The 10,306-nt window shown below is 43.7% G+C and overlaps 1 long non-coding RNA gene across 1 annotated transcript in view; it reads right to left on the reverse strand.

Annotated features, from left to right (window-relative positions):
• Nucleotides 1–4,389, reverse strand: part of LOC121672411 — a 5,158-nt gene extending 769 nt beyond the window's left edge. Inside the window, exon 1 of the long non-coding RNA XR_006018878.1 lies at nt 3,548–4,389. This is a non-coding gene — a long non-coding RNA (uncharacterized LOC121672411). The remainder of the gene's footprint in view (nt 1–3,547) is intronic.
• Nucleotides 4,390–10,306: the final 5,917 nt, after the last annotated feature.

Here is a 10,306-nt window from a genome sequence, read left to right on the forward strand (position 1 = left end):
TTTTTTTTTTGGTTGGTTTTTTTTTTTTTTTTTTTTTTTCGCCTTTGAGCTCCCAAATACAATCCTCTTCAACCCAAGGCTAGGCTCAGACTGCTCCGCTACCCCTTCCTCCCTTTCCTTCTCTACACCGCCTCATAATAATTGATATTCATGACTATTAATATTACACGACTACTTTAAAGGGAGAATGCAGGACCAAATGGAGCGTGAAGCTGGCAGCCAGCTCGAGAGCTCCCCTACTATTGTAAATGACGTTCATTCAGTGGAGAATTACTAGATGTAATCAGACGAGGGGGGCTGGCAGAGGCAGAGTTTGGGGAGAGGGAGAGGGGGGAAAAAGTTTAGCGAGGAAGAGGCAGAACTTCAATTAACTCGAACGGAGGAAGATGCGGAAAGTAGACACTGCTGAGCTGAAGCAAGGAAGTGAGATGAAGCAACGCTAGAGGCTCAGAAGAAGAAAAAGAAGAAGGAGAAGAAGGAGAAGAAGAAGAAGAAAAAGAAGAAGAAGAAGAAAAAGAAGAAGAAGAAGAAGAAGGAGGAGAAGGAGAAGAAAACATATTTCCTTTTTGTTTTAATATATATTTAATTATACATTCCTAATACGAGGAATTGATTGCCTTTGGTGCTTTTGTTCTTGCAGTTTGTTGTTGGGGTTTTTAAGCAAATCATGAAGAAAAAAGAGGCTTTTCTAATTTTTTTTTTTTTTTTGGTAATTTTTAAAAGAATGGAAGAAGAAACGTGCAGTCACTGTAATATATGTCTGTTTACAGCGAAGATTAAGCCTTTCTGGTGCGTGTTACAGAGCTTATTTATTCTCAATACCCAAATAAATACTTGAATCTGCGTTAAGTTGGGCTCCACTTCTTTTTTTTTTTTCTGAATCCTGTTTCTACTGCCCGATATGAAAAAAAAAAAAAATATATATATATATATACGTACATAGATCTCACGATTTCCACCCAAATGTGAAATGCATGGAGAGAATTTTAAAGGATAGTAAATTTATAGTTTTGAGGCAAAGCCAGGGGCGATATAAAACCTTTTTGATGTTGCAGGAACCCGTTCAACTGGACTGTCTGCCATTTCTGTTAAAGTTCAACTTACGTTCCTTCCTAAATAGACTCACACTTCCCAGAGCTGCCCCCCCGCACACACACACACACACACACTTTTGTTTTAAGAACAGATTCAGTTTAAGTGGCTGACGCCTCTACCATCGTGTTGTTAATTATAAATCGGAAAGAAGAGACCGAAATATTTTTTAACATAAATCTAGAGAGTTTCAGCTCTTTAAAAAAAGACAGCAATTTTTTCCCCTTTTTTTTTTTTTTTTTTTTTTTTTCCTTTTTTTTTTTTTCTGGTAAGGCTACACGTTGCAAAATGCCCTGGAGAGCATCCCCAAGTTAGGATATACCCTGCCCGCAGCCAAATCCCACCCAACCGCTCCCCCAACTCTTCTCTCCCACGGCAATCTACAAACGCGGGTGTCCGTAAATCCACAGAGCCTTAAACCCCCCCCCATCAAAAGCAGGGTGGAAAAAAAGCCCTCATCCCCGACCTCGGCAAGCAGGGAGGGGAGATGTTTTGTCGCCTGCTGCTGCGGGCAGAGACAATGGCCGGGCTGCGCCTGGAGATGGGGAGGGAAAGGCAGCGAGGGCTCAGCGGGCTGGGGACACGCGGGGACACAAGCACACACACAGGCACACACACACACGCACACGTGTGTGCTCATTCTCTGCTCCTTCTGCAGATGCCGGCTTTTGCCAATGATAATTAGCTTGACGGCAGCTTTTGGGAGTGGAGACATTTCTCCCGTGCGGCCGGCGGGTCCCCACCCCGCTTCCCTCCATCCCGTTCTTTCTCCGGCCGGGAGCAGCCGGAGCTGTACCTTGCCTGGGTCTCTTTCTGCGCTTTTCCCGGGAGTTTCCCCTCTGTAAGTGCCAAGGCGCTCCCGGAGGGGAGGGCTGCGGGCGGCGCGGCGGGGCTGGGGCTGGGGCGGCCCCGACGGCGCTTCCCCGGCGGGCTCCGGCCGCTTCCCGATCCCCAGCCCCTGTCCGGCTCCTGCCCGTCCCCGTCCCAGTACACATCCACTGCCCGATCCCCGGTCCCTGCCCAGCAGCCAGCCCCTCGCTCGGTATCCTCTCTCTCCTCTCAGCCCCTACCCAGCCCCTGCCCTGTCCTTGCCCGGTGCCCGGTGGCTGCCCGGTCCCACCCCGGCTCCTGTCCGGTTCCCAGTCCCTGTCCGGTCCCCGGTCCCTGCTTAGCGCCCAGTCCTTTTCCGGCCCCTGTTCAGTCCCCGGTCCTTGCCCTGTCGCTGCTCCCGGCTCGATCCCCAGCCCCTCCCCAGCCCCTGCTCGGTCCCTGCTCAGCACCCAGTCCATCCCCGGTCCCTGTCCTGTCCCCGGTCCCTTCCTTGTCCCCGGCCCCTTCCCGGTCCCCGGTCCCTGCCCGGCTGCCTGCCCACGGAGCAGCTCCCGCGCTGGAGGTGGCAGATTGCGCCCTTCTGAAAATCTCCCCCCATGATCGCCGTGCAAACGCCTCCCACTCAATTAAAAAATACAAACAACAGAAAAAAAATAAAATACGATTTTGTGGAGCACCATTCCTCACTCATCTTTTTCTTTCTTTTTTTTTTTTTTTTTTTTTTTTTTTTTTTCCCCCGTTTCTGAGCAAATCCCGCACGCTGGTTTAACTTACAAGGAACACATTCGCGGAGCCCTTTTGGGAAAGATCCGGCTCAGGGAACCATACAAAATTAAGAAAGGTTTCGCAGTATTTGAGCTGTGATTTTTTTTTTCTCCCCCCTTGGTTTGCTTTTTGACCTCGAAAATAAGGTCTGGATAAAGCTCACAACTTTTCGTGCCCGCGGACTACGCGGAGCTGCCCTCGACTGTATCGGTTCGGGTGTGTGAACTCACACACGCACAAGAATGTATGTGCCGCTTAATTAATGCCAGTATATGTACACATGCACATCTTGTCTACTGGTGTAGAGGTATAAAAAGTCGTAAAAGACGTATCCGATTGTTAAAACAAGAAAAAAAAAATCCATATTCAGGTTGAGCTGAGCTTGGAATTGCAAAATAAAAAATAAAAGAAAGAAATGCATCCAGTCCCTGAATACCGGATTGTGTTTCTCTTCTATTTTCTCTATTTTCTTTAAATTTTCCTCAACATTTGTCCATATTTAATCGAATTATATCTAATTGGAGGTCTAAACAATCAAACTCTTGCCTTTAAGTTGCCTCATTCCAATCCCCAGATCATTTCTTTGATGTTTTAAATCGCATCAAACAGCTTTTCCTTAAAAAAAAAAAAAGTTTAGGACTTGGCATGCTGAATACAAATATGCAAATAAATAAGCATTTAAGCATTTACTATCAGTTTCCCGTCTCTATATTGGTGTGTGCTGGTGTATGTCTCTATTTCTGCCTGGATGTATATGTAGAACTATATAAGTATTATATAGCCATGCCTGTATCTATATGCTAGATGTATATTTAAATATACATATACTCTCTTACTCATATGCATATTATATACTCACCTCATAGATATCTTCATACTTGACATTTTCAACCAGTTTCCAGAGCATGATGGCAGGCTGTTCTCTAGGAGGTGAGTGCATTCATGTGAAGAGCAGATGTCTGGATTCTCAGTACTTCTCTGTCTGTAATGATCCATCTATAATTGGAAATGGGGGACAGACACCAAATCCGACGTTCCTCTTCCATCGCAACTTATATCTGTTGTCTGAAACAATAGGCTGCAGAAGCCTACCTCAATCGGATAGTAAAAAACATTATCTGTTACATAGTTACATATAGCTACAGACATATATGTGACTAGATATAGACATATACACACATATACAGACTTATATGCAGGCATACAAAATATATACATACACGCAGCTGCACGTACACAGATTTATACATACAGGCACCTATACACACATATAGCTCCGAACAGGCAACTTTTTCCCATGTATAGACATATTAGTTGCCACATTTATATATGTAAATTAAATATATTCTTCCACATGTAGGTACATGGAGACTACATGTTACATATGCACATGTGCATGCAAACCTGGTCAATTTATATAGGAGTGCATTTAAATGCATATTTGTGAATCTAGTTATACATTTACACATACATATGTTGATACAGAGGGATTAAATATGCGTATTATGCAGTGCATATATCTGTTATTTTAGTAGATGGATGGATGGATGGATGCATGGATAGATAGATAGATAGATAGATGGATGAAATGAAATGACTATTTTTTCCATCCCCCTATGAAAAAATAAAGGATAAGTTGTCTCTGCACTAAGTGATTCATCATTTACAACGAGATATGATGCTTTTCCCCACATGCAATATGCTTTTATTTACATGTCCAGAATTATCCGCTCATATGCAGTTAAACACCAAAACAGCGTCTCATCAAAGCACATTCAAGCAAATCTAAAAGGAGTAAATTTAGATCAGTGATTTCCACTAGAAAGCCCTAGACTTCAGGCTTGGACTGTATATTTTATAACTTAGAAATACTTTATATGTGGAAAAAATAAAGGGAAAAAAAAAAAAAAAAGGAGTTTAGCAAACCCTTCTCTGCACAAATTTGAATGGCATTTACTCCTTTCAGAAAACAATTAAAAACAGAGTTGGATTTGTGCATTTCCCGGGTAGCCCTCGGTTTGGAAGGGGAGAGGAGGAGTTAGACCAATTTTAACCTTTATTTTTTTTTTCCTCAGGCAAACCTTCCTTCGCATTGTCCGATTTTTTTAACACGTTGCACGGCAAAGAGCCGACGCAGGCAGCAGAGCCCATCTCTGCCTTTGAAAGGAAACAATCGAGCTTTGCAGTGGGCTGGTGCACCAGGAGGGGAGAAAAATGGGGAAAAAAATGAGACACAGAGGCAGAGAGACAGAGAGAAAGAAGGTGTTTCTAAATTCAAGGTCCTGTCTCTGGAAATTTCAAGCTCTGCCTGTAAGGTTCCTACAAATCTTTGTTATTCTGCACGGGATCCTATGGGAAAGTGTACAGTGTCCTTTGTACTTTCAAAGGTCCTAGAGGTAAAGATGCTTTTATATATATAGATAATCTCGGAAACGAGGAGAACTTCATCAGGAGACACATTTGCTGGTGTGTGGTTGGCTGGTGGGAAGGGTGGGCTTTGCTTTTTCTGTTCGCTTTGGCCTCAAATTAAGGCAGAAAGTATAAATTCATCCCTTTTCTCCTCAGCCTCTTCCCGCCACCCCTCCCCATTTCACAGTGTGCATCTTCTGAAACCTCAACCCACAAAAGGCAAGAGGCAAACAGCACCAGATATTACAGCAGGAGATGGACAACGGTCTTGCTGGAAGTTGTTAAAGCAGATAGGAGTTGTTTTTTTTTTTTTTCACAGCACAGCCAGCGCTGCACTGAGGAGGAGGAGAAAAAGGGCACATCTTTGAGTGGGTTGGACTGATCATTTCAACGGAGGCAATAGGGTAAAAAATGCTGAAAAAGGAAAAAGGATGTGAGCTGTCTGCATGGGGATGTGCGGAGATACCCATGCAGGCTCCCTTATGCACCTATAGATCTGAATGACCCTCTTGGAAAAATACCAAGCTCATAAAGGGACAGTTTGCCATCACTTTTGTGGAAGTCTTTGAGTCGTGAAGGCTGGCACAGGGCAGGGTGAATGTTCTTCGTGACTGCTAATGCTTTACAATTCCGTGGCACCCTGAATTAAATATGCTCTGTGTGCTGGGGGAGGGGAGAGGAGCGGAGTGAAAAAAAGGAGACTCTACTTGACGTGCACTGGCTCTTTGCTAACATATTGGTATAGACAGTAAATTCTGACTTCTAAACCCCACTATTATGACATTTCTCTTGCATTTGCAAAACATGACAAGCGAACAAGTGTTCATTTAGAAAATTAAGGTTCTTTGCATTTTTTTGTTTCGCACCCCCACCCCCGCAGCTGCCTCCAGTCTAATTCAGCAATTCCACACAGCAACACTTGCACCGATTTATTCCTCAAATGCTCAATGAACCCTGCGTCCAAAAGGCGACACACGTACTCAAAACTGACCATCACAACCTATACTTTCAAAACTAAATAAACAAAAGGGGAAAAAACAGCCGTTTGCTAGCAGTTTCGGTTGCGCTTTTCCAATCTCTTCCAAGGAAAATCCCAGGATTTTTTCAGCTGTGAGCTGGGCACGGGCACTGCAGCCTCAGCCTGGCAGCTGCGATGACAAAGGAATATTTAACAATTTTTTTCTTTTTTTAAAGGATGCCTTTATATGTAGCCCTGCCCATGGCGGAGGAAGCCCCCCGCTCCCCCCGCGCCGTTCCGGCGCTGGAGGTGCGGGCGATGCCCCGCGGGATTCGGGAGCTCGGGAGCGCGTTGAGCGGGGCAGCGGCGCCCTCTGATGGGGACTCGCTTCCCGCAGCAGCGCCTTCCAAGCCCCGGGGTCGTGGAATGGCTTGGCTTGGAAGGGAGCTGAAAGATCGTCCCGTTCCAACCACACCTTCCACTATCCCAGGTTGCTCCAAGCCCTGTCCAACCCGACCTTCAACACTTCCAGGGACGGGGCAGCCACATCTTCTCTGGGCAACCTGTGCCAGGGCCTCCCCACCCTCACAGGGAAGAATTTCTTTCTAATATCCAATCTAATTCTCCTCTCTTTCCGTTTAAAGCCATTCTCCCTTGTCCTGTGCCTTCAGGCCCTTGTTCAAAGTCCCTCAGCAGCTCTCTTGGAGCCCCTTTAGGCACTGGAAGGGGCTTTAAGGTCTCCCCAGAGCCTTTTCTTCTCCAAGTTGAACAAACAATTCTCTCAGCCTGTCTGCTCCAACCCTCTGAGCATCTTCGTTCTCTCCTCTGTACTTGCTCCAAGAGGTCCACGTCCATAACTGGGAGTTACAAACACCCAAATTCCCTCTGTTAGAAATGCTGCTGATATGAATTTTTCCTCCTTCAGGATAAAGTTGCAGGTTCTTATTTACACTGATTTTTAAGTAACAGGCCACTCAGTGCTTGAACCTCTATCTTAAAATCAGAATAAATCTTTTATACCCCACTGTTCAATACAGTGAGTACTACTCACTGTAGAAAAGTGAAAATACAGACTAGGTTGAATATCCAAATCATCCTGAAGAAATAGCTGGTAATAGCCCTGAGGGGGAGAGGACCTGCAATAAGATGATGGCCACTTTGTTAAGAAGTTAAAAAAAAAAATTAATTTTAATTCAATAAGTTATGCTGCCTTTATTTCATATGCTTTTTCCAGAACTATTGTTTGTTGTTTGGGTTTTTTTTAAACTTTGCCTGCCCTTAACCAAGGCCATGTTTCAGAAATGGGTTTTAAATCCTGCTCTGCCTTTTAAATCCAGCATGAATCTCTGTAAATAAAAGTCTATCTCCCCTAGTATCCAGTTCCCAGCAAATGCGTATTGTTGGCTGGAGTTTCAAATAAATTCATTTATCCCAGCGCCCTCTGCTGCTCGCTGAGCTCATGGAAAGGCACATTTCTGAGTTCTGGCAAAATACAGTTTTCTTGAATGTGTTTGGTACCTTTTCCTCCGAACCAGCTCCTTTTTTTTCCTGAAATTTTTCTGCCATATGTTCTCACAAGTATTTCAGAAATCAGTATTTTTTACTAAAAAGCTTGCTTTTAATTATAAAGCTTTTACTTCACAGGGGAAAAAAATCACATTACCAGTATCTCAAAATTTACTGTTGGCCTATTAATGGATTTACAAAATCGTTGCTTTGGTGAGCACTTTATACCTTTTCATTTTGAATAATACCAATACTCTTGTCTTAAAAATCCAGATTTCCATAATGCTTGTTGGGAAATTATGTTTCCTGCTACATCTCCAGACATAACCAGGGTTTTTCTTAGAATCATACAATTGTAGGATCATAGAATAATTTGGGTTGGAGAGCAACTTTAAAAGGCATCTAGTTGAACCCCCCACCATGAGCAGAGAGATTTCAACTAGATCAGGTTGCTCAAAGCCCTGTGCAACCTGACCTTGAAAGTTTTCCGAAACGAGGCATCCACCGCCTCTCTGGGTAACCTGTGCCAGAGTTTCACCATCCTCATTGTAAAATTCCTTCCTTATATCTAGTCTGAATCTCTTTTTTCAGTTTAAAACCCTTGCTCTGTCATTACAGGCCCTGCTAAAAATTCTGTCCCCATCATTTTACATTTTCCTGAACCCACCAATGCTCATTCTTCAAGGAGTGGCATCACCAAACCCAGCAGCAAGAAAGGTACCAGGAACAGCTTTTGGCAAGCCAGGAAAGCTCAGCCACATGTGTTGAACCCTTATGGACAGGTCCAAACTGTTTGGCACATTTAACACCCCCAGCTCCCTCAGTCATTCCTCACAGGACAGGTTCTCTATGTCCTTCACCAGCTTAATTTCCCTTCTCTGGAAACAATCCAGCACCTTCTTTAAGTGAGGGGCCCAAAACTGAGCACACTGATTTTCTCTAATTGTGATAAGAAACGAGCTCAAATGTCACTCACTTGTCTCTGGTACCCACTTAGTGACCAATTTTTGATGGCAGGAATCCCAGCTTGTGAACCCCTCACATTGCTGGGTCGTGTCCAGTTTTTCCCAGTCTGGTTGTGCCAGACCAAGCCTCACACAGCCTGTGGGCTCTGTGTAAAATGGAGCCCCTCCAAGTGTTTGCTGTGCTACTGTACTGAGGAGAACTCTTGTATCCAAGTTTAATTATGTTTGCAATCTGTGTGTTTTATCCCTCTGTACTGCCTGTTTATTTTTTCCACAAAAAAATCCACCTACATGATGCCAATAAGCACCCTGACCTTGAGGCAGTGTGGTGGGATGCAGCTTTGGCATCCCCTCTTCAGAACGGTTCTACAGACCCCAAACCCTCTGGAGCTGGAATGAAAATCAGATCTCCCGGGTTAAGAATGAAGAACATTTCAGGCATTTTTTTCTCATTCCACTATCCTTTAATCTTTATTTTGATTTGATGTGGGTACTCAGCTTAGGTTGAGTGAACTTCAAAAGTGCTTGGCTACCTAAGACAGGGAGCACAAAGCCTTGCTCAAGTCGTACTGCCCCTCCAGATGAGCTTGGATTGCTCCATGTTCTTGGCTTATTTTCGCCTGTCTTAGGACCAAAACCTCTTTGAACAGGAATACTGAGTGCCAAATTCACAACATCCCATAACTAACAGGAAAAACAGGAGTTAGGTGACACAGCATTAAGTTGAAGATTTTATGCACAATCTACCACTGGATGATTTATCCCTTGAGCATAAAGGGGAGGCTGGGAAGTCTCAAGAGCTGCTGTCACTGCTGCATGGTTACCCTTCACATCCACCTTTTGAAAGTGAACTAATCCTTTCTAAACCTTCTTCCTCCTAGAAGCCAAGCAAAACACACAGAAAAGTTGCTGAATTTGTTTCCTTGAAAATTTGAAATCAGTCATATGAGGTTATCTTTCATTTTTCTCAGCTGAGATATGGACCATCACTGAAACCAGCTTGTACATCTGAATAAAGCATATCCTTTTTATTTCTCTATTTCTCCCATTCCCAAACAACCCCCCCCACACACACATAAATGGAGCCACAAAATCAAGAATAAGCAAATCTCACCCATTAAAGGGAGGTCTTAGTTTTACTGAATATTTAAAATGACAGGAAGTTAGGAGACTCTATTTTTATTAGTTTAATTTAGTTCAGCCATACTTATGTGGATACAAAGTGTTTGCATGTGATTTAGCCAAAAAGCATTATTTAAATTACACTTATGTGAGGAAATACAATTTTTCCATTTTAGGATGTAGGCAGTAGAGCAAATTATCTATTTAAATTTCATGGCAGGAGAGAGTTAATCAGTTTTAAGGGGAGAGAAGTAAAATTAAGACCTGGCCCATTATCTGTTTTGAGAATATAATTTTTTTCCCTCCACTATTGCCCTCCCTTGTTTCCTTTTTAATTTCTCCACTCTCTTAACTTGCTTTCTAGCAGTAGGCACTCAGATAATATGACCACAGGCAATGCTTTAGGGAGAGAAAAATTCTGGGTACATGAAAGAAGATACAGCAAAGTCAGCAAACTGCACCTATAGGGGAAATTCATTTCAGGCTCCCAAAATTGCTCATAAAGTATCTGGAGTTATGCCATTCCCTGGATTCTCCCTCCAGTTTGTTCATGTACTGAACTGTGGCCTTCAGGGACTTTAGCACAAGTAATTGTGGTGTAGGTTCCTTCCCTTCCCTTCCCTTCCCTTCCCTTCCCTTCCCTTCCCTTCCCTTCCCT

The sequence above is a fragment of the Corvus kubaryi genome, unplaced genomic scaffold (genome assembly GCF_017639235.1).
Source record: "Corvus kubaryi isolate FWS band 111438036 unplaced genomic scaffold, C.kubaryi_AGA036_p1.0 61958, whole genome shotgun sequence".
Lineage (NCBI taxonomy): Eukaryota > Metazoa > Chordata > Aves > Passeriformes > Corvidae > Corvus > Corvus kubaryi.